Source organism: Chamaea fasciata, unplaced genomic scaffold, assembly GCF_029207755.1.
Source record: "Chamaea fasciata isolate MVZ Bird 193981 ecotype frontalis unplaced genomic scaffold, bChaFas1.0.hap1 SCAF_16, whole genome shotgun sequence".
In the NCBI taxonomy this organism is placed as follows: domain Eukaryota; kingdom Metazoa; phylum Chordata; class Aves; order Passeriformes; family Sylviidae; genus Chamaea; species Chamaea fasciata.
Genome location: NW_027094101.1, coordinates 6,056,239 through 6,083,668, shown reverse-complemented (window position 1 = coordinate 6,083,668; position 27,430 = coordinate 6,056,239). Strand labels below are relative to the sequence as shown.

Sequence of the window (27,430 nt, the reverse complement as noted above, 5' to 3'; positions counted from 1 at the left end):
ACTATTTGCATACTTTGTTAAATAATTGTTTGTTAGGTAAAGGCAGCCGGTGTGTGTGTGTCTTGAGTGTGTGTGTGCACGGAGCAGATGCCTGAAATCCCAGGAAGCAGAACAGCTGCTGCTTCCCTTCCCAAGTGAGCTGTTTGCTTTACAAAATGGTGCCAAGTGACCCAAAGCACTGGCCGGGGAGGGGCTGGGTGTGCTGATACATGGAGCACAGAGGCATGGGGCAGGAGGCCCTTGGGTGAGGAGGATGAGGACCATGAGCTGTAATCCTACTGCTCAGCACCCACACCACCCCCCTGGGCACACGGACAGGCTGAGTGCTCTGGACGTGAGCACCAGCACTCAACGAGGTGAAGCTCCCAAGGCTCTGAGCATGAATTGAGGATTGCAGAAACACTGCCAAGAAGGAGAGCTGTGGAAGAAAGCAGGGGAAGGCACAAAAGCTGGACAGAGGGAGGCTCCCCACCTTGCCGAACACCCCTCTGACGATGATGTCTGACTCAGAGCCCACAGACCGTCTCCTGGCTGGCAATTTCCCTTTGCTCCTGCAAAAGCGTCTCAGCTTTCAACCCTTTCTGCTCAGCTCCTGGAGCAGACAGCTAATTGAAGGGTTTTTCTTTCATTTCTAGTACAGAAAACCCACTAAATGCCTTTTAATCTGCCCAGCTTTCCCCATGATTGGCTCTGTCTATCCGCTCACCACTCCTATCCTGTTGTTCTGGGTTGGTTTTTTTTAATAGACTTGAATGATGGAAACTGGTGGAGAGAGGAGAAGCCTTCTGCCTCTCCTCACATGGTCAGAAAAGGTGGAGCGGAGCCAGAGCCACTGCATCTTTTCACACCTGGATGGAACCAGGTCAGGCAGCTAATGCATTTCTCAGGCTCAGTGGCTACTTGTTGGAGACACACAAATGCTGCTCGGCTGCTTGAGTGCTGGAGGCTGGGAGAAAAAAAAATTCCAGCAAGAGACATATGTGTCGGGAGGCTGAGAGGGATGTGGTGCCAGGAAAGAGGAAAGTGATGCACACACGGAGAGGGCAGCTCTGTGCAACAGGAAGAGATGCAGATGGAATAAAAGGCTCCATGACTTTGAAACTGCCCCTCACAGCATCTGTAAAGAGTGGAGGGTTCATCAACCATAAGAGTGCTCGTGCCCTGTTCAAGGGTGAAATCCCAGCTCCAGAGATTAAATCTGTCCCTTAGTCTGGGAGCAAAGCCCTGCTCACTCTGACCCCCCCCAAGCAACAGCAGGCAAGTCACAGTCCCAAGGAGGAGCCCAGGCATTCACTGGCTCTGATCTGTGCAGCTCTGATTTTTAAGTGTACAACTAAGGGCATCCCATGGGGCTGGGGAAAAGACATGCTCCAAAATAACCATTCTCCCCTCAGAACATTTTCACTGGAAACGTTTATATTTACCCTTCAGAAAAAAACTTTTTCCTGATTTTTTTTTCTTTAAGTTGAAAGAACATTTTCCAGTTCAACTCTTGTTCTTTCAAGTAGAAATATTCAGTTTTCTTTAATGACTCCCTTCTCCCCCACTACTCTGCTTTTTATTTGGAGTTTAAAAAAAAAAAGGAGATGAGGAAAGGAAAACTAACAAAACCAGAATCAAATTTTTACATGAGTTTCAAATAACTTGAAAAAAAATTTTTTTAAGCTTCATGAGTGATTTTGAAGGATGCAAGAGCTTTAAGCAAACTTTTTTATGTAGGTCAAAAAAACTTCTTCCCAAGATAAAAAAAAAGCCTAAACAAAAACCGTTAGTGTGGGTGAAACAATGTGGACCAGCTCTATATAAAAGCTTTGCCACAACTGCCCATGCAAAAAAATCATAGAATGATAAAATCATAGAAAATTTCGGGTTGGAAGGGACCTTTAAAGGTCACCTAGTCCAAACCTCCTGTCATGGGCAGGGACACCTTCCACTATCCCAGGTTGCCCAATGCCCCATCCAACCTGGCTTTGAACACTTCCAATAATGGGGCAGCCACAGCTTCTCTGGGCAACCTGTGCCGGTGTTTCACCCCCCTCATTCTAGAAAGCTTCCCTTTATCTAATCCAAATTGACCCTCTTTTAGTTTAAAACCATCACCCCTTGTCCTATCACTACTGACCCTGCTAAAACATTTGTTTGTTGTGCCAAAGTGTGCAGCATAAGGGGCATGTGTCAGCCAGGGCAGAGCAGGGAGCCTTGGGAAGTATACTTGGTTTAGGACAAAATGGCAAAAAATCAGCGGGAAAAGAAGTGTGATTCCTGCCTCCCTTTAAATAATAATTACAAAAAAGAGCTCATGGAAACGGACACATTTTCCTTCAAAAGATATTTAACACTTCATTTTGCTTCGTCCTTTTTGGAATATTTCTTACAAAGCACAAAGGCTTTAAACAAAAGGTCATTAAGAGATAAAGAATTGAAGCTCTTCTTGCAAGAATGAAAGGAGAAGGCATCTTGACATTTTTAACGGGTTTTTTCCCCCCCTCTTTTCCAAACTGAAAATTAATCAACATTGATTTGATTTCACACACATAAGCCTGTTTTGTGGAAGTGGCATTTGCTGACAGGGAGCTGTTTCGACAAGAAAATTCCAGCCAGAGGAGCACACAATATGCTGCACACCATTAGGGTACACAAGCTGCAAGGACACTGGTCTCCCAGGGTTCATAATAAATCCTATCCTTTTTCTGGGTCAAGAAACTCGTAGCTGTCTGGAGGTTATGCTAACACACCGGGGTTTGGGGACTGATGTTGAGATCTGAGGAATTCCTGTTGCCTGGAATAGAAACAATGAAATTGTTCCAAGGCACCATTTATTCCCAGGTGCCTGCAAGCTGTCATTTCTGGGGAAGATGAACAATTTGAGAAGATCTAATGTCTTCAGAAATAATTCAGGAAGACAGGATTCATTCAGGTCCCCAGGTCAATAATGAATGGGACTCGTGTGAGTCAGAGGAGGACAAGAGGGGACCTGACCAGCAGCTCTCCAAAACCAGGTGAGCTTGTGCAGCCATGTAAGGGGCACTTTGAGCAGCTGGGACTGGAGGCCACACGTGCTCCAGAGGGGCTGGGTGGGAGCAGTGAGGACCAAGGGATGCAGCAGCCCTGGGGCTGGCAGGTGCAGGCCAACACTGGAGGCTGCTCTGCCAGCACATTAAGGACCAACATAGTCTTGAGCCTTTGTGCTACTCCAGCACCCCAGTTCCCCCAGTAAATGCCTGTTTTATCTTGCCTCCTTGCACCTGTCAGTCAGTTCTAGTCTAAGGACTAGACAGGAATTCTCTAACTGGGAACAAATAAGCAATGCTATGAGCAGTGGGGTATTACCCCTTAGGGATTTGACAAAGAGCTGTAAGACACCCTGAATGTGCCACAGCCTCCACCTGCAATTAAAAGGCCAGAGGTGGGATGAGGAAGGAACAGCATGGAAAAAATCAAAGGATCATTAAGGTTGGAAAAGACCGCCATGACCACTAGACCCTATCACAAAGATATCACTTCCCCATAGGACACATTAAGCCTGGGTACCAGAACCAGTCCTGCTTCCCTGCAGCACTGCCCTGGATCCTTGTCCTGGCTGGCATTCACTTTCCTGCTGGCATTCCACTGCTTTGGAATGCTGTGGGTCCCTGTATCTATGTCAGGGAGCAGAGAAAATGGCAAGGGAAAAGCAAACAAAGTGAATGAGAAAAGCATAACAAACCCAGCAGAAAAAAAATCTTCCCACGCCACTCTGTGCTTTCAAGTAAATGAGGCTAATTAACTAATTGCCTAAATTATTAGGGCTATTTTTACCCTTGTATGAAGGCTTGGTGTTATTGCCAATTTCTTAAGACTCAGCACTGAACTCTCAACTTATCAGGAAGTTAATGAAGCAAAGCCCCTGGAGAGGGAACCCTCAGGGCAGAGCAGCTGCCAGGCCAGGGCTGGGTCGGGGCTCAGGTGGGCACCTCTGCAGCAGCATCTGCAGCAAAACCACCCCCTCTGGGTGATGCTGTTTAACACAGAAGTTCAGAGTTGTTTGCTGAAACCTCCCCTGCACCTGAATCTGCCCCCAGGAAAGGATTTCTCTCCATCAGCTTCCCACTGCAGCCAAGATGATGGAGGCTGACTGGGGGAGAAGGTTTCACACCTGGGCAAGAGAAGGGGAAGACTGATGGCTGCATGACAGTCCTGGCTCCATGGAAATTCATCAGCTCTCCTGGGCAGACCCAGAGTAACCTTGGACAACTGGACCACCCTCCACAAAAGGAAAGGGCTGATCCACCTGCTGTAACCTCTACTGACCACCCTCTCTGCCCCAAACATGCAGCCTCCAGGCAGGAACCCAGTGTGGCAGAGGCTCCTTCCTTCTGCATTGAGAAAATGCTGTTTTCTTGGGGTTTGAGGGATTTTCTCCACAAAGAAATCTAGATGTTTTCTCCTCTTCAGCTGAATGCCAACATCTGAGCTTCCTGATGGAGTTAACTCAGTTAACTCATTTAACTCCATTACAGGCCCCCAGTCGTTCTGGCTGAAGAGCTCATCCCCTCAGGAGCCAGAAGACTGATAGCTCTCCTTTTCTGTAACCTATCTCACCTATCAGCTCTAATGAGGTGACATTTCAAGCCTGGCTCTTCTCTCACCACACAAGTACACAACAGTTTGGGGTGGCAAGTCTCTTCCAGGTGTGTCACTGAGGAGAAGGGCAGGTGACAGTCTGCTGTCCTTTGGATGCAGGAGTGAGCTCCCTCCTGAGTTATCTCCAAGATTACCTTCAACGCTGGACCGGCCATGGCTTGGTGTGGCTGAGTCCTGGAGACCTCCAAAGATGGAGATCTCACGGCCTTTTCTGGCCATCTGTTGTGGAGCTGTGCCACACTCTTAGTGCACATCTCCTTCCAAGTGCCCAGCCTGAGCAGCCTGTGTGCCCTCTGCCCCCCTGTGAGGCTGCCTGCTCCTCTTGGGAGGAGTTTGGCTCTATCACCTCTGTAAACTCTGTCCAAGCAGCTCTAGTTATTTAATGCTGCCTTTCCAACCCCGATCCTGCTGTCTAGCAGGACGAGGAGTCTTTAGATGCCCTGAAATGTTGGTCTGACAGTGCTGGTGAAGGGAACCAGCAGCTCACATCAAACCATCCCAAATAAGCCACAGACTCCCTTGGGCCAGCTCCACCCAGGCACTCCTGCCTCCAAACAAAGCTCCTGGGCCCCTCACAACCGTTTTGGTGAGGGTCAGTAAGATGAGGAAGGAGGACGTGATGGCAACCACTGCTCTGCTCAGCAGTGCATGAGGGGCATCTCGCAACTCTGTTATCAAGGAAATATGACTCACCACAATTTGTTGGTATCTGTCTACCTGCAGGCCCTCTCCCCAAACTCTGGTCACCTTGCTTGCTGAAAATCCCATTTTGCTTGGAGCTAGCCAGCTTTTGTTATTGAAAAATACCATGTTTGACTAGTCCAGTGCAGAACCTCTGTTAGATCAGGTTCTTTTATCTTAGAAAAGATGAATACTTTTTCCTGTCTTGTCAGGGAAGCACAGAGAGCCATTGTTCCAAAGTTTTGTAAATATAAAACAGAGATTATAGTCCCTGGGGTGACTTGGCAGGAAACTTCACCATTTTCAAGGGCCTTCCTGCGAGTGAAATGGAAAGAGCAATGCTGCCCTGTAGCTCCCTGTTTGCAATGTACTTAGAAACTCTTGAATATCTGGCACACGACATGCTGTATTATCTCCTACTTCATCTCCTGTGTATAAAGCTGGCAGCCTGGTCAGGGGAATTATTCCAGATTTGTGCTGTCCAGAAAACATCCTGACAGAAGATTTGCAAGTCACATCTCCCTGCTCAGTGCCATCTCCTGCCCCATTGCTCAGGAACCCACTGGAGATGATGAAATTTGGGCTCTCCACTCTGGGAGAGGGTTGGCAGTCCCAAAGCAGGAACTGGCAGGCAGTTCTCACTGCCTGCTGCCAGCTCCAAGAGTTGCTCACTGCCTGTTCCCATCACTCTTAATGTGACAAGACACCACCACCTCAGCCACTACTGCAGAGAAATCAAATGCTGCCCTTTCCACCCACACTGAGGGACCAGCAGGGAAACTGGATGACACTGGGGGGCCCAAGAGAGGTCAGTGCTGCTGCAATATTTACAGTACAGGAGAACACCCTGGTTTCTTCATTATCCCCAAGCCCATGTAGCAGTGGAGACGGAGAGGATGTTAGGACACAGCTACTTCCCTACTGCCCTAGGGCAGGTCCTGCTGGAGGTGTTGGGGCAAAAGGAGTAAAAGTCTGGTTTCAACTCACCAAGTGCCTCTTCCCAGCACATTTGCAAGTCAGATTAAACTTCCCAGGTTTGTCTTCTGCATATTTTATCCACTAACATATTTGCATAAATTTAAATACAATACAAAGCAGCAGACACCATCAAAAGAGGCTAGAGAGGAAAGGGTAGGAGAAGCTTTTCCTTTTTCTTTAGGCTTATGGAAGATACTGTTCTCAGAGGTCAGAGAAAGGGCATTGCCAGGCTGGAGCTGTGCCAGTCCCTCACCTAAGCAAGCACTGCTTGGAGAGACAGGCAGGGGCCACGGGAGAATTCAACAGGTGGGTTCAGGGCAGGGATTGGCACTGCTGGTGCTGGGACAGAGCATTCAGTAACCTCAACCCATGCCAGTGTCACCTGAGACAGCAGGATGTCAGCTGGGAATTTGCTACACGGCATCTCTCCAGAAAGTGGAAAAACTCCTTGGATACTGCAAAGGTTTCATGGGAATGCCCCACTGGTGCATTCCCCAGGAGGTCTCTGCACACCTACAGGTAAGGCACAGTTTAAACGCCCACTCGACAAAGAGAAGCACCATGTTAGATGATTAAATCCCCCATATACCTGCAGGAAGTGGAGAATGGATCCTGCTTACCAGAGCTGTGAAACATATTCACCTGTTGCAGGAATTAATCCTTTGTGGTTTTTTTTGTTGTTTTTTTTTTACTAACAGAGAGTGGCAGAGCTGTGCACACAAAAATCCTGTCTGAAATGAATCCCTGATAAAGAGGAAGCCAAGTTAAAAGGTGAGTTTTACTACCTGCCAAGGCTTTGGGTTTTTAAAGGGTCTCTTGTGGAATTACTGTATTAGCAGGCTATTACAGGTATAGATATCAAACTGCTATGCACAGCAAGAAAAATCATAAAAGTTTTGAGATGCGAAGGAAACACAGAAAAAATGAGGCAGAAGAGGGCAAAAGGGGGAGAGAGGAGAAGCAGTGATGTGCAGAGGGGAGGGAGGCTGGTAAATGATGGAGGAGATGGTGGAAAGGGGATGAAGAAGAGAGCAATGAGCAGTAGTGTTGGAAGAACAGAGAAAGATAAAAAGAGGAGGAGGAAGGAAAAAAGAGATAAATGAGGGCAAAGACCAACTCATCATTTTGCAATTCCACCCCGGTGGAGAGGAAAATTGATGTCTGGAGCTTTTTTATGGCCAACCTCCTGGGCATGGGACAAAAGACAAGTTATTACCCAACCCCAGGTCAGGTCTGTAGCCTGCCAGCTGCCTAGACACATTCAGAGAGCTCAGGAGAGCTGTAAATCAAGGGGGCCAAGGAGATCAAGGGAGGCTGGGACCAGGCACAGCAGTGAGCTCAGCAGAGGCAATATAACCACAGGAGAGGAGCGAGCCCAGGAGCAACACGGGCAGGCAAGGAATGCCCAGCTCAGAGGGCTTTGCTCCTCTCTCCTTCACGCCATTCCTAAGGACAGTGCTCCCCCAGAGATGCAAGTCCCCCTGCATTTCCTCCTGATTTCTCTTCCTATTGATTTCCAAGCCCTGAATACCATTTATTTTTGCTTGCTTGATTCACTCATTCATTGAATAAAGGCTTCATCACTATTATTATTATTATCCCTGTCACTGGGCTCCTCATCACGCATTATATTATTTGCATTGCAGAGCTGGAAGATTTCAGGTTGAGGCAGGAAATTTGTGTGAGTTGTTATTACTGCAATCAGATGAAGTGAGAATTGGATCGGTGGAGGCTGCCAGAGCACAGCTCTCCCAGCAGGACACCAAGGCTCTGCCCAATCAGGGGAAGCTGCTGTCTCAACGTGCAGGTCCCACCAGCAATTTTGGACTTGCCTTTGGTGTCCCACCTCTCCCTCCCATCCCACCTCCCAGCCCCACCAGCTGCCAGCAGAGGATGGGGGAAACACATCGGGACAGGAGGGCGAGGAATCGGAGAGGACTTGGCGAGATTGCACATTTTCTGCCTTGCTGATGGTATTTATTAGACAACAGAAAATAGCTATTTTGCCATCTGCCTTGTAAAAAAAAAATCCTCATTAAATTAATGGAATGTGCAGCTGCTGAACAGAGTGTTCCTCTTGCGGCCGCCTCCCCATTAGCCCAGCACTTGCTGGAGCAGGGAATCGGGCTGCCAAAAGGAGCTGTGGCTAACTGGCTCGCGTAGTGGGAGAGGATGGACAGACAGACAGCCCCCTGCTCCTCCCAGCCCGGAGGTCATGCCAGGGAACCTACAAATGCCCTGCTGCTGCAGGCAAGGTGTAAGCACTGCCTTGCTCATTGTGTAATGGAGCAGAGGGTCCATCCCCCTTCTTGCACACACCCCTGCTCAGCCTGTGAGGGGGCCTGAGGGGTCTGCTCAGCAGGCTGAAAGTGCCTCCTTTTGCCCAAGCAGAGCATGATCCAAACTCCAGCTCGAGGAGGTCAGTGTTGCCCAATGTCATTTGCTGAGCACATCAGGGTTTGCAGGCAAGTGAAGTCCCAATTTCCTGGCCTCTGCTACCTCAACATGACCCAGTCCATCCATCCCAACCATCCATCTGTACAACTCAGAGTTCCACCGAGCTGATGGTTCAGCTGGGATCACCAAACCAAGGAAACCTCAAGCCTGGCTGACTGCACAGCCCAGAGGAGTTCCTACACATAAGCCTTTGTTTTGGCTGAGGGGAGACCAAAAATACTGAGCCCAATCCTTTCCCAATCCCAGCAAGAGAGGTGCACCATAAACCCAAGGTCCTGAATGATTTTAATGATGCTGATGGAGGGAGAAACAGCAGCCAGTCTTACCTATTCATTTCTACTGAACAGCACTGAAGGGGTTTATGTGAACCTTCTCTTCTGATAATTGGTGGAGCCTGGCAGTGTTTGATGGTGAAGTGATGTCCAAAATCCCGTATCACATGGGGCTTTGAGGAGCAGATCCCCCAGTTTGCACTGCCATATTCTCCAGGAGGAACCAGAGACCAAAACATGCTGCCTTGGCTCACTGCCTCACCACTTCATCACGAGCAGCTCCTGAAGAGTTTTATCTACAACTGCTTTGGGCCCAGCAGTTCTTCTAAGGAAATAAAGCCCTTTGTTAGTTGCCTCAGCACTACCGATGTTTCAGGATCACTGCAGCATAATCCACATTTAATTCTCAATTGTGTTTTCTGCTGCTAACCCCTCCGCTAATGCCAGGGAGCTGCCAGTGCCTGCACTGCTCCTCTAAAGCTGCAATCCCTTCCCTGCTGCCCTCTCCTCCTCTTTCTAGGAGGCTTTTCCATATAGATGTTTCCCCTAGGTGAGTTTTTACCTGTCCTTCACAGGGAATTTGTTCTCTTAAACTTGCTCCTTCAGCATTTGTGAAGCAACTGGAGGGAAAGCTGACCTTGGGAGACAGGTCCAGGTGCAAAGAGCTGCCCCCATCGTGTCTGTGGTGGGAGCAGGAGATGGGCCCCTGGATTTCAGCAGGCAAAGGCAAGTTACAGGACTACAGCATGTCGAATCACCTCACGCCGAAATAAATCCTGACATAATAAGCCCTAATACCGCCAAAGAAACTATTACAGTCAGTTACAAAAATAATCCACATTGAAAATCAGTGAAAATACCTCTCCCCAGTGGAATGACATGGCTCTAGAGGATCAGTTCCAGTCAAAGATGATCATTTCATGTTTACCCAACAGATGAGGGCAGCTCCAAGAGTCAAATGTTTGTTGCCAAAAAAGCTCTGCCTAAGTGAGATTTTGCCACCTCTCATCAAAGAGTTGCCTTTAAAAGCCATGAGCAAGTACAAAAGGGAAGACCATGAAAGGCAGAGATCAAATCAAAGTCCAGAAGGCTGCTCTGACTCTCTCTTACACCACTGCCTTCATTCCTATCAATCCAATCAATTTGCAGCAGCAAGGGCAGAACAAACACCAACCTGATTGCTTCTTTAGCAGAAATTCTCGGGTTTTCAGAGGCTAATGGCAAAATTTCTCTTAGTCTTTGCCTGTGCTGCTGCTGGTCTCTGAGATTTTAAGGCAGAAGCCTGTCTGCAAGTTGCTGATTTTATCTACAGCATCAGTTGGTTGTGTTTTCAGGGCTGTAGGTGTGTTGGTACATGTGGATCTGGCCAGTGGTGTGAACATGCTGCCTTGGGCAGTCCTGGCAGTGCTACTCTCAGAGGAACCGGTGACACAGCACCACCAGGTTGCTGAGCTTCCTGCTGGAGAGGCTCACAGGTTGTTTTAGAAAGCAGGTTAGCCAGAAAGATGTGGCAGAGTAGCAAAAAAACAGGGGCTGTCATTTTTTCCTTGGAAAAACATTTGCTTTCTTAGGAAAAAACCCCCACCTAATTTCATGGAAACAAACAAACAAACAAACAAACATACACCCCCAAGTTCCTTTAATTAAAACTTGAAGCCTGTCACAGGGAATTTTGATTAAAACGTTGACATTTTGCAAAGTTGCCCTTGGACAAATCATGAGCACTGAAAGCTCTGAGACAGGGACACTGTGGAAAGTGACTCTGCGCATGCCAGAGCGTTTGGGAAGGACATTCATCTTCCTGCAGTCAGGTGTGTTGGTAATTCCGTGATGTTTCTCATGTGTTTGTCCTTCCCATATCCACGTGCAATCTGCATTGCATGGGGGCTGTGGCAGCACTGTGAGAAGGCCGAGAGAAGGTCGTGTGGTTGCACACAGGGAAAATGCAGCGTGCCCCTGGCAGGGCTGCGCACGCACCGCTCTGCGGGCTCCAGGTGCTGTTTGGAAAGGAGGGACTTTGTGCCTGTGTGTCTCCTGCTGCTGGCACAGACATGGAGCTGCACCACTTCACAGAGCCCAGCACACATTTTTACAGTGTTCCAGGGTCAGGGATGCTGGCTGGGACAGTGAGAGGTGAAGCACAGCTCCAAGATTTTGGGTTACTCGTTTGCTCCGCAGGAATTTGTGGAGCCGCAGGTTGCTGCAGCACCCACAGGTCTCCAGGATACCTCCAGTGCCCAGGGCCTCACACAGCAGGATGCTTCCACCTCGTGAGTCAGAAATTCTCCTGCTGAGGCTCCGTCCTGCTTAGGAACGTTCTGATACATCACCCCTGGCACAGGTCTCAGCTGCAGACAGCAGCCCTTTTGTGGGCCCCGCTCATGCACACACGAACCCACGGCCACATCAATCACCCATGGAGGAAAACCAGAAGACACAGACAGGGAGGAAGGACCTCACCCTCCAGCTCTGCCCTGGGGCTGATCTACATGTGAGGAGCCGCTGCTCTTGAACGCCACAAGTCCCATCTCAGCATCATTTCCCCGTTGCTCCATCCCCCTGCTTCTCCCGTGCTTACGGGAGCACTCAGTTCACACTAACAGATCCGAGCGTCCCCGGATGATTAAAGGAAGCGCTGCCTTTTAAATCGCTCTGATTGGAGTTGACGGCTGTGTGGAATTGGACACTTGGCTCTAATGATGTGTGAAAATCTCCCTGCTGTGACCCGTCGTTCCAGCTGTGGAAAATAAGGAGAAAGGCGGAGGAGGGGCATAAAAAACCCCTTCAGTGGGAGTCCCAGATCAGACAGAGGTTTGTCACTCAGGACAGTCCCTCTGGGGCACTGCTCAGTGCCTGTATGTGGCTGGGAGAGGTGGCTCTGCTTCACAGAACTGATGGTGTGTAAATGTGGCACCGGTGACAGCAGATGAACTGGCGACCTGGTCTACCGCAGGCCAGCATGACCAAAGCATCCGAGCCACACTGGAAACTCACTCCCGGGCAAGGAATGCCTGCCAGTTTCATGGGTGGGCTCCATCCCGGCTCTGGCTGGTCCCACCAATATTCCAGTGCTGGCATTGGGGGGGCATGATCTGAGATTGAAGTGCTGCTGGTGTGTGCAGGCTGCCATGGCACAGCTGTGCTGCCGCAGCATTGCTCTGGGCTGTGACTCCTCTGGATGAGACTGTGGTGGGCTGGATCCAGCCCCAGGGGCAGGCAGGCACGACCAGCCTGCAGCACAGCATGGTGGCTTCAGTTGAGTCCCATAAGCATGGTAAGAATCGTCTCAGTGAGCAGACCACGCTGTCCCTGATGCACAGGGGACACCAGCTGACACCTCCTGAGCTTGGTCTCCATCACTGCTGCTGCCAGGGGACCAGCCAGCAGATCTCTGCACGAAGGAAATGTCAGTCCAGCCCGTTCAATGCTTTCTGTCCCCACCACCTTCCCCCATTATTAAATCCCTGGTCACACCTGAATTCAAAGCAAATCTGGCCACACACAGTCTAATCCTTCCTCTCTAGACAAATTGGCTTCTTAGAGGCTCTCCTCGCTGATATTCACTGTTCTGTGGCTGAGGAGAATGTCCAACTGGGCTCTGAAACAAAGGATGAGTTTCCTCAGGCTCAGATGGGGCTAAACAGAGGCAGGGGGGGGAGGCCGGGCACCGGCCGGAGATGTCCTGCAGCGAGTGACCCTCAATGTGACATTGATGGCTCTTAATTCCTAAGCCTGCTTTGGAAGGATTTCAGTAGATCCAATTTAATCACTGCAGCCTCTTCATCTCTCCTGTCTCAGCTCAGGGTAATGTTATGCATTCTCCTCCACCGGTTTCCTCCAAGAACTGGCCACCCTCCTCTGCCTCCGGGGATCCCCAGCATGAGGCCACCAAGCCCTTCCCCTGCTGCACGGTGTGGGGCTGCCAAAGCCACGGCTGCCCTTGGCCTGTTTACTACCACACAGCTCAGACAGCATTTGCTTAATTTCCTGTGTCTGTGGGAGGACTCGTTGTCGTGCTAACGAGGGGCACAGCTCCCTGCAGGTGCACCCACCACCTCCCCACAGTTGGGCTGCTGCCGTGCATAGCATTAAACATTCAGGCGCTTGTCAAAACGTTGTAACTATTTTTTTGTCTTGTTCCATTAGCTCCATTTCCAAAGGCCACCACCGGAACTACTGAACATTTATTCCTATTGAATCCAGCTTAGAAGTTATGATCTGAGGAAGCGGGAGACAGGACAGTATGTTCTGCGGCACCGGCTTTTCCCCACCACCGCTCAGCTGAGACACGCTGGCCTTTGAAATATCATTTTTATTCCTACCTTAGAAAAACTAAAATAAAGAGATTGACTCTTCCATCTGCTTGATTTGCTTCTGCTGATTAAATAGGGTACATAAATATCAGTCAGGTGGCCACCCTGTTTAAGTTTTGGGGCTGTGTGTTTAAACACCCTGCACAGTTTGTGGTACTGGCCATGGGAGCTGAATTTCCTCCCCAGGTGCAAAATAAAGTGTGGTTATTACATGGTTTTCCTGTTGCTAGAGAGGCACACACATGAATCTTCCTCCCTCACTGCCTGTGCATGAACAATGTCTTATAATGCAAATACTATGAGTATTAGACAAAAAGCACGGAAGAAAGCCAGGGGAGCCAGCAGTTTAGATGGAGTGAAGCATGGGCAGGGGGTGGTTGTGGGGATCGATGGTCCCCAGGTTTGCTTTATGTTCACTTTATCAGCAAGAAGTACAGAGCAAAAAGGAGTTGCATGGGGTTGGGAACACCTACAGCCCCCAGGGACATTGGAGAGATGCCCATTACACCAACTCTTGGCCACAGAATCCTGCACCAGGTCACTGAAGGGCTCAGCCCCCCCAAGCAAATGCCAATTTTGCATGAGGGAGCTGGGCTTGGTGCAGGACAAGAGGACAGGACTGCTGGTGGAAGCCCTGCAGTCAACAGCTTCCCCTCCTTCAGAGTAAGAAAAGGGAAATCTAAAGCCTTCTTAAAGACTTCCCTGCATTTTAGTTCCTTGCTATTTAAAGACATGTGAGAGCCCAAGAGTTCCAGCCCGGCTGATTGTGCCTGGATGCTTTGGAAAGTTGTAATCCCCGCTAGTGACATCACGGGCTGTTTCCATGGGGATGTCACAAACTCAGAGCTGTGACTTCATCGCAGCAGAGATGGGCAGCAAGGGAGGCAGTGCTTCCCAGCCACCAGTGCCTCTGGTAATTAGCAAACTGGCATGGAAAATGAGGATGAAACATGCAGGATAGGGACATAAAACCATTTTGCAAGTATCATCTATTGGAAAGCATTCCCTTGTGACAAAGCGCCTCCTTAATGTATCCTGAGCTCTTAAATAACCCGCAAAAGGCAGGGAATAAAATAGAAATTATAGTGATTTGTTTTATTGGGCATTTCATTGAGTAATTAAGAGGATAATTATGAGAAGGAACATTAAAAGGCGTTACTCTCAGCCTCCATCCTGCTTTAGAGGAGCATCCTTATATTGAATGTGCAGCATCATCCAACATTGTCCTGTGCCAACGTGGGTTTCCCTGCAGGGAGAAAGGCATGCATGGATGTGGGAAGGGGTGGAAAACACCTCCCCCATGGCCTGACAGGACGCCAGAATTCTCCCAAGAAATGCAGGGTGGGAACAGAGGATTGCAGGGAGCAAACCCAACCTTCATGGTGTCACCTGGCACGTGGTGTCAGGCCTTCGTGCATCGTGTGTATGCAGGGGAGGCTAAAGGAAAAACTGGGGAGAGATCAGTGTGGTGCAAAGTACTGACAGAGCACCACAGCCAAGGCAGAAGTGGCAGAAAGCTGGAAATCCAGCTGAAAGCTCAGCACAATGGTCACCCTGCACCAGGAGGGCAGCTCTCATCCACCCCCCTTCTAACACCTATCTCCCTTTTTGTTTTCTCCTCACCTTTGGAAAATACATACAGAACTACCTGTTTAACTAATCCAGATCCAGCTTGGAGCAACATTTCAAGAGTCCTCAGCAGCCACAACTCAATCTAAGCTGTCACTCTAAGACTGCCAGTATTTCCCACAGATGAGGAAGCCTTGGTGCTTGCCAAGACATCCATGAAACACATCAGTGAAACAAAGACCTACTCAAGTCTCGAAATCTGCAGCTCCTTTCTGGCCCCAGCACATCTCTCTCCACCCCATGTACCCACCGGCACAGATACACTCCAACAGAAATATCAGGACATCAGGTCCCACCACGGGCTTCCTCTGGAGCCCATGTCACATGCTGCGGACCCCAATGCTCACAATACTGCCGCCTCCCAAGAGGCCCCAGGTGAAAGCCAGCAACAGCAATTTGTCCACTTCAAGTCCCCCAGTGGCCACTGCAGGGAGCAAACATGGCAATAAGGGAAATGCAAACAGGAGCGATGGACTCGATGAAGAGAAAGAGCTTTACTAGAAGCAACGGCTCCCACTGGGCAGGCATCTATAAACACTGAGATGACAGATGAGCTAATGCCCATTACTTCCTCAAACCACTTGCACACGTGGCAAAACAAGCAACCAACCCACCCAGATAAATGAGAAACCCCAACCTGCAACATGACAGTGCTGACCAGTTGCCAAGATTTAAGTAGCCCTGAGGTCCTCGTTTGCTACAAAACAGATATTTAGGAAAGCATGCTGGAGAAAACCGGCATGTTTTAAACTGGCCTCTGTGGCTGGAAACCCCTTTTTTCTCCCTAGGGAGATGGATGTGACAGCTATAATCCAGTTGCTATGCTGGATTTCAGGGACAGTGGCTTGTCCATGTTGAGCCCAAAGCATCAGACAACTGTCAGAAAAATCCACGTTCAGGAAGTCACCAACCCTCCCTTTTCTTGTCCTGGGAAGCACGACTCCCCTCCGTACTCCCCTGCTCAGGGGAAGCAATTTCCATCCTCTTCAAAAGAGAGTAAAACCGGCTTTTTGGCTTCTGGCTGCCCCTTCCAGGCACGAGAGCAGCTTGCTGGGAGACTCGAGTGCTCAGCACAGCCCTAAAACAAGGCTCCTGTTTGAAGTGCATGGATTGAGGCTGGATTAAGAAAACCCAGGAGGAGTGCTTAGCTCTGCTCCTGCTCTAAAGAGCAGCAGCTCAGCAGCAGCAGCCAACGCAGCTTCATCCTGCTCAGCCCTTCATGTGATCCCTTCCAAGTGCCGGGCAAGCGGCGATTTCGTATGCGCGGTTCGACGTGATCCAGGAGCAGGGAATGGCAGGGAATGTGCTCAGCTTCCCAACGCTGCAGGAGCACCCAGAGGGGAGCTGATCCTCCCTGAACCAGGAGCAGGGAATAGCAGGGCCCGTGCTCTGCTTCCCAATGCCGGGGGAGCACCCAGAGCGGAGCTGCTCCTCCTGGGAGGCTGCGGGAGCACCCAGAGCGGAGCTGATCTGGTGCTCACCAAGAGGAGCAGGATCAAAAACCTCCATAGGGGCACGGAAAGAACAACAGCAAACGCGGGACAAAACGCCACCATTAACCCCCAGTACAGCCCAAAGAGGCTTGGAATGCTTGGGTGCACAGCAGGTCCCAGGCAGACACTTATCTGTGGCTTGAGACAAGTTTAGAGAATCCTTTCTGAAGTTTTCCTCTTGCAAACACCTCATTTCCCCCCTCCAATCAATGCAATGAACAAGCTCAGTGCAACACAAACAGAGAACAGAGGATGAAACAATTTTCCAGCCCATACCTGAAGGTGCATCCTTCTTTTCTCACCAAGCAGCAGGGAGGACGTTGCTGTCTCTCGGTAATTTTCCAACATCCTGTGTTGCAGGTAGATTTATGCACTGATCATAGTTGAAGCTGTTAATAAAAAAGTGCAAAGAAAACGGATTTTACTGTGAAGTGTAGGGCTGCTTTTCTCACAGCTTTGCATTATCATGACTTCCTCCTTTTTTAATCTTTTTTTCTATGATTGACCATGTTTGGGGTTCAAAGCTTTAAAAATAAATCGCGGATCGTCTTTCATCTACTATGCATGAGAGAGTCAGAATCATTACATGGTTTAAATGGATATTTTGGGAGCAACTCTGGACCAAGCAGTTCCTGCTTTAACTGGGAGCCAGAGGGATGAAGCTAATTTGCAAATAATGTTACATGCTGGTTTTGCTTGAACTCAGGGAAAAGCTGCAGTGGCTACTTGTCATTCTTTGTGAGAAATTGAACAAAATGGAAATCAGTTCACTAGTTAAAAAAGAAATATATATATATATATATATATATATTAGGAAAAGCTGCAGCAGACCAATTTCTCCCGCATCAGGGGAACATCCCAGGACTGCAATTAAGCTGTGGTTCAGCACGAACCCTACTGCTGCCTGAGCACTGAGGACAAGCACACCGGCCGTCCTTTTCCTGGGAGCAGATTTTTAACTCGGTGAGCTGCGAGTTTTTCCGCAGCTCCGCTCGAGCCACGGCTTCCTCAGGCAGTTCAAAAGTCAACTTTCCCCTTTAGCATCATTCACGCCTTCCCCCAGGAGCAGGGAGCTCCGCATTCTGCAGCACTGCACCTTCACAGGGAATCACCTATCCATGACTTTGTGGCTAATGTACACAAGGGGAAGCAGAGGAGTTAATATAATGCAATTTTCCATGTTTACTGCATTATTACAGTGGTTGAATCTGCTGATTAGTTCCCTTTTTTTTTTTTTTTTTTTTGCCATCTCGTCCTAAGCATCCCTTTTATTTTTGCCCTGCTTATCTGCATAGAGTCATTTATTCACATGGCTGCTGTAACAGCAAGCAGGGCCAAAGCTATCATTTCTCCTCTCTTTCACATTTTAATCTTGCAGACCTCAATCTCTCTGATAACGCTATTACTTTGTCCATATCTGATCTAATGGGAACCTGCCATTATTTTTTTTTTTCCTTAAAAAGAGAAAACTAATCTGAGCAAAAGATCACGGTGGCTGTGGCACTAATGATCCCTGGTATACCCCCTTGCAATGAATCCAGTGCTAGAACAGAGAACGTTTGTTTCCCTTCTCTCTACAGAACTGCAGGACTGACCCCTCATGCACAGGCAGTTCCCACAAATAAACAACATTGCCCCGATCTCCTGGGGGATTCACTTCTCTGCCAAATATCTCAGCAGCTCTTCTTACTGTCTTATTTATCCAAACAGTGGAAAAACAACTCAAGTGGAGCCACTCTCCAACAACATGAATGTTACTGGTTTATTCAGATTTGCTCCCCTACGAGCTAGGGAAGTCTCTTGCCCCAGTGGTTATTAACTGAAAAGAGAGGGGGGAAATTTCCTGTAATATGAACAATAACCCTAAAAAATGCTCTTCCTGTTCTTTGAAGATCATGGCAAGACATTTTGCCCCCTGGGCTCCCTAATGCTTCCCCCCCTCCCAGCTCTGAGCTATCACCCCAACTGGAGACCATCCACTGAAGCACCAAGCCAAATGCTCTGCACGTGCCAACCACATCAGCCAGAAAGGATTTACTTGGGAGAGGCAAGGACACAAATTGAGGAATCTCTCTGCTCCCTTCTCCTGCACCCCAAGGTTTTTCAAACAGCAGGTTTGCTCACTCAGCCTTCTCACTTCATGTCCACAATCTGCACCCTCAGTGTGGTTTGTGCCTAGGCCATGCTCTTCACTTCTGCTTGCAGTCCAGAGACCTCCACGTGCTCCCCCTTCTCCCAGGAATATTATAAATAAATCAGGGACCATGTTCAGCTCTTGGTCTGGGATGCAAGCAGGGATGTGGAACTGCTTCAAAGACACATGGCACTGGCAGGGCACAGGGTCTTGCCTGTCCCCTGTCCAGGATTTACACAGATGAGACTTCTGGAAATCAAACTGAGCCCTTCCCCACATCCTCTGCTGATTTGGAGAATCCCAGGCTCACAGAACTCACAGCTGCCCGAGCTGTAGCCCTGCAGGACCCTGACCATTTCTTGGGCTACATCCACCCCAGCGTGTATTGTATTCACTGTTAATGAAAGATTAAATGTTCTAAAGAGCAATATTAATTTAAAAGCTACTAATAATCATCCGCTGTCCCACACTTCACCTCACAAGCCTGAGAGCCGTAACCAAAGAGCAAATTCCAGCTCAGAGCATCTGTAAGCTGTGATCTGCAGCCCAGCTCTCCAGCTCGAGGTCCCACAGGCATTTTCTGCAAGTAGTGAGGACCCTCAAGGATCTTCTAATGCGAGCAACCATAAAAAGCCAGAAATGGCAAAAAAAACCCCCAAAACTCTGTTATCCTCGTCTTTGAAAGTCAGGAGTAAAACAAGCCTCCCAGCTCTGCAACACCAATCTGACTTCTCTTGTGCCAGTCTGCAGCCCCGTGATCATCCCAGGAGCCCAGGTTTGCTCTGGAGCAGTTGCAGCAGTCATTAGATGCTGATAACCCATTTTAGTTCCAGGAGAAAGTCTGCATTTCCCAAATGTGTTCCTTGCCCTCCTCCTCCTTGAGAATATGCAGCTCCTTGCAGGAGCAAGAGCCAAACAAAAGTCACAACAGACCCATCCCAAATCAGTTCTCATGGGACTGTCCTTATGATCACATAACACCCACCCCACCTCCCAGAAGTGGCATTTGGTCCCATCAGAGGTGCTCCATCAGCACCAGGAGCAGGGCCATTTCTGCCCTGAATCCTCCAGCTACTCAGTAGGACAAGCAGAGCAGGCAGCCACCAGCCCCAGCAAGGAATCTGTGTGTCAGAAGGGCACATGTGCAGGTACAAAGCATCCTTTGCACACCAGAAGCTTTCCTGCTGCCTTGGCACATCAGCACTGGTGGTGAATCACATCTCCTTTGTATTTCACTTGGAGGAACAGGGAGAAAGACGTATTTCACAGAAGAGAGTCACAAAGAGGCCCACCTAGGAAAACAGGCTATTTTTGGCACTATAATCCCTTTCCTGTGAAGAAGAGAGGTAGGCCCAAGAGACTGAAGGAGCTGCTGAAACCCAGAGAGGAATCTGGTAGCAGAGCACAGGGCATAATTCAAATATCAGGGACCAACACCCAGGATAAGACCCACGTTTAAAGACTGTAGGAGGCTCAGGACTGAGACCTGTGCATCACCACCTGCCTGCCCACCAACCCTGCTGTGAGCCACGCCAGTGTGGGATGCTGCAGAGCAAGAAGGTGACAAGGAGCACTCTGTTTGCTTCCACAAACCTTTCCCAATTATGCAAAGACCTGGCTCTTCATTTGAGCGCTAATTCCCACTCTCTTTCATCCCAGTTTTTTGCAGCTTTTCCACAAATCCAGAATACATTTGAGCGATCAGCACAATGTTTAGTGAGAAAATCGTATGCTACATTTCCGCTTGGCATGATTTTGAAATGGTTAAGCTGTTAAGCCCTGAAAGGGAAGTTTTAAGAATACCGTGAATAAAAGAAGCCAAAAAACAAAAATAAACCAACAGCGGCAAAATTAGAGCATGACATAAAGGAACCATTTGGATGGATCCTTTTTTTCCAGAGAAATGGTGCATGCTGGCTGCTCCGGTGTCAGGATCTCTGCAGTTGTGTAGCACTTGGACTTCCATTACAATGGCAGAAGAAAGAAATAAATGGAAGGTCATCACTAGCACAGAGGAGAGGTAGGAAGTTTTTCTAAGCTGTGATCAAAGCCCTCACAAACTTCCCTAAACCATGGCCACATCGTCCCTGAGGCCTCCTTCGCCCCACTCTGTCCCAGCAAGGGAGGTGCTGTCAGAGCAGGAAGGGGCTGCTTGACACACACGAGGACAGGCAATGGTCCAGGGTGCGGTACCCTAGAAATGCTTGTATACCCACATTTTCCGGGTGAACTCTTCCAAGGAGAAGCAAATCCTGCCCCAATGTGTGTCTCACACAACACAACCCCAGTGATGCTGGTCTAAGGACAGCAGGTTCTGCCCAGAGGGTTCTGGGGACAGGGGGGACCCCCCACCTGCACCCAAACCAGCTTGATTCACACAGTGCCGCAACAGCTGTGTGGCACCTCTGTCCCCTGTGTCAGTCAGAGGTCCCTCCTGAATTATGCATCGCTTTCTGCTGTGCACACCGACTTGTGCAGCCAGTTACTCGGCTCCAACCACGACCATTTCACACTGATTTTTGTCATAAAATGCGATACAATGCTGGATCAAAAGACCTCCCAGAATCCATTCATGTGACAATGTCCCGCTCCAGCTGTGATACAAAGCATTAAGGTAATGAGAGTTGCATTCATACCTGCTACTTTTAGGTCCACCCAACCCAGAGTAGCTGAGAGGAACAAGGGTTCTCTTCCTCCCACTCCAGCCTCCCCTGAGCCACTGTGAAGTGTTTGCTAGTCAAAGAGTTCCTGCAAGAGAGCTCTCTCACCTGAGAGGGCTTGGATCAGAGACATCAGGTCAGGTCATCTACAAAGGCAATGGTGGGAAAAACATCATTCCCAAGCATATTCATGTCTGTGCATACCTGTGAAGAGGTCAGGCATGCTCTGGGTAAGGGCATCTCCTGTCCAGTTCAGTACCCTGACCCAGCTTCAGCTGGGAGTGATAAAGAAGATGAACAAACAGCCAAAACCAGCCTTTTCCTCCACCCTCTACAACTTCTCCAGCTCAGGTCCTCCCCTGTCTTTCTGAACTGCCAAAGGATCTCACACGGAGTCTGCACAGTCACAGGATGAAACCCATGACCTGTACCCCCAAATACCTCTGCTCTGCTCCCCCTGGAAGGCAGGAACTTGAGCAGTCAACCCACCACCTATATCCACCCTGGAAGGAGTTCTAAGACTTGTCTAGACAAAGTCAGCTCCAACCTGAATCACCACTGGCAAAAGTCCTGCTTCAAAAAAGAAACTGAGCTGCAGAGTCCCAGAGGTCCCTTGTGCCAGCATTTCTGAGCCCCACCTTGTGACCTCCCCTCCTGGTTCACCCTCCTCCACAATCTTGAAACTGCAGCCCCTCTGGAAATCTCCCTGCCTCCACAAGCAGAAACTCTCACATCTGAAGTACTGACAAAATGCTGGGATTTCCTTTGTATTGGGAAAAAAAAAAAAAAAGCCCCCTCTGCACATGCCCCTTCCCTGATAACAAACAGCATCTCTGCAGCTGTTGATTACCCCTGAAACACAGCACACACAGGAACAGGCCATGAGACAGGGTACAGCACCTGGTGACCTGCAGAGGACTAGGCCTGAGAAAACAGCACAATAAATGCTTTCCTGCAAGTCAAGGGCCAGCACTTCCACAAGGAGGAGAATTTTACTCTGCACAAACTGCTTCTATGGTGTGGTCTCAAGGAGCCCTTGCTTCTCCTCACTCTGGGAGGAAGCCTGGCAGCCTCATCCCAGGACACTGCTTACACTTCATGCAGAGGGAATAACTCCTCTGGATAAGGTGGGTAACAGTACAGTGCTGCTCATGCTCAGGGATGCACTCACCTCCCACCAACCAGTAGTGCATGTAGGCTCCAAGTTACCATTTATTATTTCGAACTTCCTCCATCCTACTTCCAAGTGAGCTAGTGGGATTCATGGGAGGCTGGAGCTGGATCTTCAATTGTCATACATAATAACACCTAAACAAGCACACACCTCTTTCTTCCCCCATCTGATGTGCCATGCTATCAAGTGCTAAAATTCTTTAAAGAAATCACTGGGCAGGAGTCCCTACTATTGCACACCACAGAATAAATGAGCACAGGGCAGAAGTAAATCAGTGTCTGTGGAGGAGGACTACTGCCCGTGGGTATTTGGGTGTTTCTCCACACTGGCAGCCTGGTGACTCTCAGTGCAATACACAACTTCGGGGCAAAAGATGCTGGTGAAGAAGGGAAACTGCTTTTCCCTCCCTTTTGTTTTACACGTGCTTCTGCTGGCACTGGCTCCTGGACATGCATTTCACCATGCCCAGCTGAGCCTGTTAATACAGAAGCCCAGACCCAGGCACTGCTGTCTGTGGGCCCCACTGTGGATCAGCTGGGTGACGAGGAAAAGGTTTGTTTGCATTGCTGGCATTTGGTATTTGCAGCATGCCCAGAGCACAGGAGTTAACCTTCACACCACAGACATTCCTGAGTGCAAAATCCTCCTACCAGCCCTCTGTGCCTTCCCAGGATGGCAGGGCAAGGTCACAGCACCCAGCTCTGCCCCCAAAGCAGGCAAGGCTCCTGTGACACTGCTAAAAGCCACCGCAGGCTGAAGCAGCCCTCAGGCTCCACTCAAACACATCAAGTATTCAGTCCTCAGCTACGGAGCTGGGAAACACCAGGAGAGCCTGGAAGACAAGCAGTTGTGTTATCAGGCATTCATCATCAGGAATGAGAGCACACAACTCAACACGAGTGTCCTCCACTGGCTTCAAGGGCACACAAGCATTGAAATTCCCAGCAGATTCAGGGCTCTTGTTTGCACTTCCATCACAGCCACGGCCAGAAGCTCTGAAGGCTTTCCAGGCAAACCCAGGAGTCCACTAGGACTGGCAGCCTTGGTTTGCACCTGTGCAGTGCTTGGTGGATGCTCCTGGGAGAGAGACAGAGGGATTTTTGCTATTTAGTAATTAGAAGAGTGGTTTACATATTCTAAATGAAAAGGTAGAGGAGATTTTGCTTTTTTTTCCCCTTTCATTTACTTCTAAAGTGTTCTAATCATCAGAACTTCTTGCCACAATGAACAACTAGACAGTTGTCATGTTACCTTAGATGTATCATGGCAGGCAGCTAATCCTGTTGGTCATAAATCATGTCCCTTTCAATCTCCATTATGTAGCCAGAGCAAATTTGTTATGATGCATGTGTCATTACACACCAATGCCTTTCCATTATCATATAACTGGATACCCCCAAGGTTTGTAATTTGCAGTATAATAGTAATTTTTAAAGAACCATTGGTAATCAATAGCTCTCAGCATCACTGTCAGGATCATTTGCAAAACAAATAACAACACCGATCTCAACCAACTTTACAGAAGGGATATTTAATCCCCATGAACTGCATTATATGATGGATAAGCGAGGAATCCTAGACTATGTATCATGTATTTTCCTTGGATTAAATATCACTTCAATCAATGTTGCTCCCAGCTGTACAATGCCGTCTGTGTTTTCACTGGGTAATGCTGAAGTATTGTTTTACAAATTGACATCAGCTACGTGCTGGGCAACAAAACCCCAGGGTGGGGTGTGAGGAGGGGGCACGACCAGGGGCAAGGCTGATGAGATGCCCAGGAGAGCAGCCAGCAGCAGCAAGGCTGAGGGCACAGGGGGCTGCAGGGACCCACAAACAGGGCACTGCTGCACCGAGGGGCACAGCAGATGTTTGACCATGACCACTGCTGTGCTGGGGTGAGCACAGATGGTTCTCAGCCCTGACGGACTGAGCAGGGCAGAGGTGATGCTCCCTCCCAGAGTGGGTTTGCTCTGCACAGCTCTCTGAGGCACAGACCTGCCCTGGACACCAGGATGCCCAGCACAGCCTCCGTGCCCAAATGGAATGGACCGCAGGAGTGCAGTTCTCAGTTCCCGTGTCTGTACAGAGCTGGGGTTTAATCAGCTGTAATTAAAAAAGTGCTGTGTAGTATCATCTAAGAGGTTCAGCCATTGCCTCACCATGTAACAGGGCAACAAACAGATTTTACTTACTGCTTTTCCTTTTCTTTCAGCATGCACAGGCTGGAATTTGGAAGGCAACTGCATCCCAGCCACCCTGCCCTGGCTGTGGTCAGCCTGTCCATCTGCATCCCAGGCCCTGACAACCTTCAGTGCAGCTTTTCCATTTAAAAATGGGGACACAAGCAGCTGATCCAGCCGGACCCTGTGCATGGAGAGCACTTGCAGGGACATCACTGGCCTTGGGCTGTGGCACAGCCCAGGGCTCCCTAATGAACATCTTCCCAGTAAGATTAAACACCATGCCCGTGCTTCAGCAGCCTCACAATCAGCCAGCCCGAGTGACCTGTTGCATGGCCAAGAGTCAGCCAGCACTTGCACCTTCCCTTACAGATGCCTGTCTGAGGCATTAAATCCACATTTAAATTTTCTACTCAGTTCTGCCTCTTCAGAGCTCTCCAGCAGAGCCGTATCTCGCTCCTTGCAGCTGGAGACACCTTTAGCAAAATCTCCAGCTCCTACTGATGTGGAAAAATTCATGCATTTCTCTCCTTGTGTAAGCATGGGTCTGGCATTCACAGCACTTCCCAGAGATAAGCCCCAAATCACTCATCACTAGAAACCCCGAAATTTGGTAAGGACAGACAGAGTTGGGATAAAAAAACCCCACCCTTCGACCCTAACTAAACACTTCAGCTGCTGGAGATTACAGAATCCTATTTAGTTATACCAGAGAGCATTTTCCACAAAGGAAACATCGTCAACCTGGCTCCAGGAAGCCAGTGAAATTAAAAATTTTGGAAGGAAGAAGAAATCCAGCTTGGTTTGGTTCATTTTTAGAGACAAATGTGGTTTAGAGATGGGATTAACTGGGGCATCCTGGCACCCCTTCCTGCTCAGCAGCACCTCAACTGGGCTGTGCACTCCTGCAAGCTCCTGGCTGCCCCAAGGAAAATGCCATTAAAGAAAATACAGCTATTTTTAAAGCTAGAAGGACAAATTCTCCTCCCAGTTACACCAGTGACCTCGTGACTCTCCACAGGGTTGGGCAGGCACAGCTCTGATTTGGGGCTATTTTGAGCATCCTCCAGAGTCACCAGGCACCCAGCAGGCAGAAAGCACCGAGGAGCAGGATAAGGCCCTTGTCTTCAGATAGTCAGACCCAACCTGTTAAGACAGCGATAACTTTCACCAACAAAAGAGTAAAATACGAATTCCCTTTTTAAATAAAACACTTTAACCAAGACAATCACTTCCCCCACATGCACATGGGCCTGAGCAGGGCTGCTGCTCACTGCTGCTCCTGCTGCCATCCCCACTCATTCATCACACATGCAGTACAAACTCATTCAGGGCTCTTCTGCAGATGAAATATTTAAATGGTTTATACTTTGCTATCCTTTTTCAATAAGATGGGACCACCACAAACAGACTTGGGCCGGTTTGCTCTCTCCACCACCTTTTTTTCTTTTAATATTCTTCTCCCTGCAGTTTCATCAGGCTGCATCCAGGCTGATTGAGGAGCTTCATGGGCACAATCCATGCTGGTGAATGGATGGAGACCATGGGTGTTGCAGATATTGCAGAGGGATGAGGAAGCAGTTTGTGCTCTCTTGAGCAAGCACATGGGCTTGGCGTGACTGAGGGGATGTCACACATGAAGAGAGATGCAGAGCCTGGACTTTGCAGCCTGTGTTTGACCAGCTGGGATGAACACAACCTGCCTTGCCAACTGACCCAGCCTGTTTGTGCTACCCTTTCCAGGAGCTGCTGCTCTCACCCCAAGGCACCAGCTGCATTTTGGCTGCTGGTGACACCAGCAAAAGCAGAACCCTGGGCAAGCTGGCAGACAAGACACAGCCAACATGTAATGCTGCTGCTGATGTGCTGACACACCACCCAAAACCCTCAAGAGCTTCAGGCTTGAAGGAACTTCCCAGCTTGTGTGGTCCAAGGAGGATGTAATCACAACACAGAGGCTTTCCCCCCACTGCCATGCCCTGCTCCCAAGTGTCCCAGGAGGCTGCACACACACACAGTCTACACCAGGAATCCTGATGGACAACGACTGAGCCAAGCGACCACCAGTTCTACCCAAATTCACCCCCATGTCCTCACGCTGGAGGCCAGGGCACCCAGCCCTGCTGCCCCTGCTGCAAGGGGAGAGGGGACACACCCATGGGCAGGGAGGGAAGATCTCTCCCTTCCCTGCAGAAGCCTCGAGATGGAGAATGCTTACAGCTGTGTCTGCATCCATATGCATAAGAGAGCAGGCCCTGATCCAGCACACGCTTACGTCAATCTGCCGTCACCAAGATTTAGGAGAACATTTAAAATTAAACGAAAATTTCCTTGCACTGCAAGACTAAGGACAAAGAAACCAAGGAAGTCTTGTGGGTGGTGCAGAAGCAGGTGTCAAAGGACCTGGTCCCAGCAAGGCTCTGGTACTGCCACCCCAGATAACCCTGGGCATGTCACTTCACTTCCAGGTTTTTCCCCTGAATGCAGCTGCCAGCTCTCTGGATATCAGTCTGAGGACAGATAAGGGGCTCTCAGATGGTCACAGAAAACCTGACCAGCTCAGGAGATTATTTCCCATCTGGTCCCCATGCCTGGCTCTTTACAGGCTGAGTGCAGGACAGGTTACCTGTAATTCATCACCTCCAAGGACCCTGGCTCCGAGGAGCTGCTTGCAATCTAAACCACAGAAGTAAGCCAGCATTTGCAACAACACTTCAGATTTCACCTGCTGAAAATAAAGACAACAGCTTTTCAAAATAAATAGGGAGAAAAAGCAAGATCAATAAGTGACACACACTTAAATCCCAAGCCAGCCTCATTAAAACAAAGTGTG

At 49.1% G+C, this 27,430-nt stretch overlaps 1 protein-coding gene across 4 annotated transcripts in view; it reads right to left on the bottom strand.

Annotated features, from left to right (window-relative positions):
* ELFN1 (extracellular leucine rich repeat and fibronectin type III domain containing 1) overlaps positions 1–27,430 on the bottom strand; it is a 103,869-nt gene that overhangs the window by 64,689 nt on the left and 11,750 nt on the right. For all 4 annotated transcript variants that reach the window (XM_066198248.1, XM_066198247.1, XM_066198249.1 and 1 more), the window contains exon 2: positions 16,723–16,835. The gene's annotated coding sequence lies outside the window, so the exon portion shown is untranslated. The remainder of the gene's footprint in view (positions 1–16,722; positions 16,836–27,430) is intronic.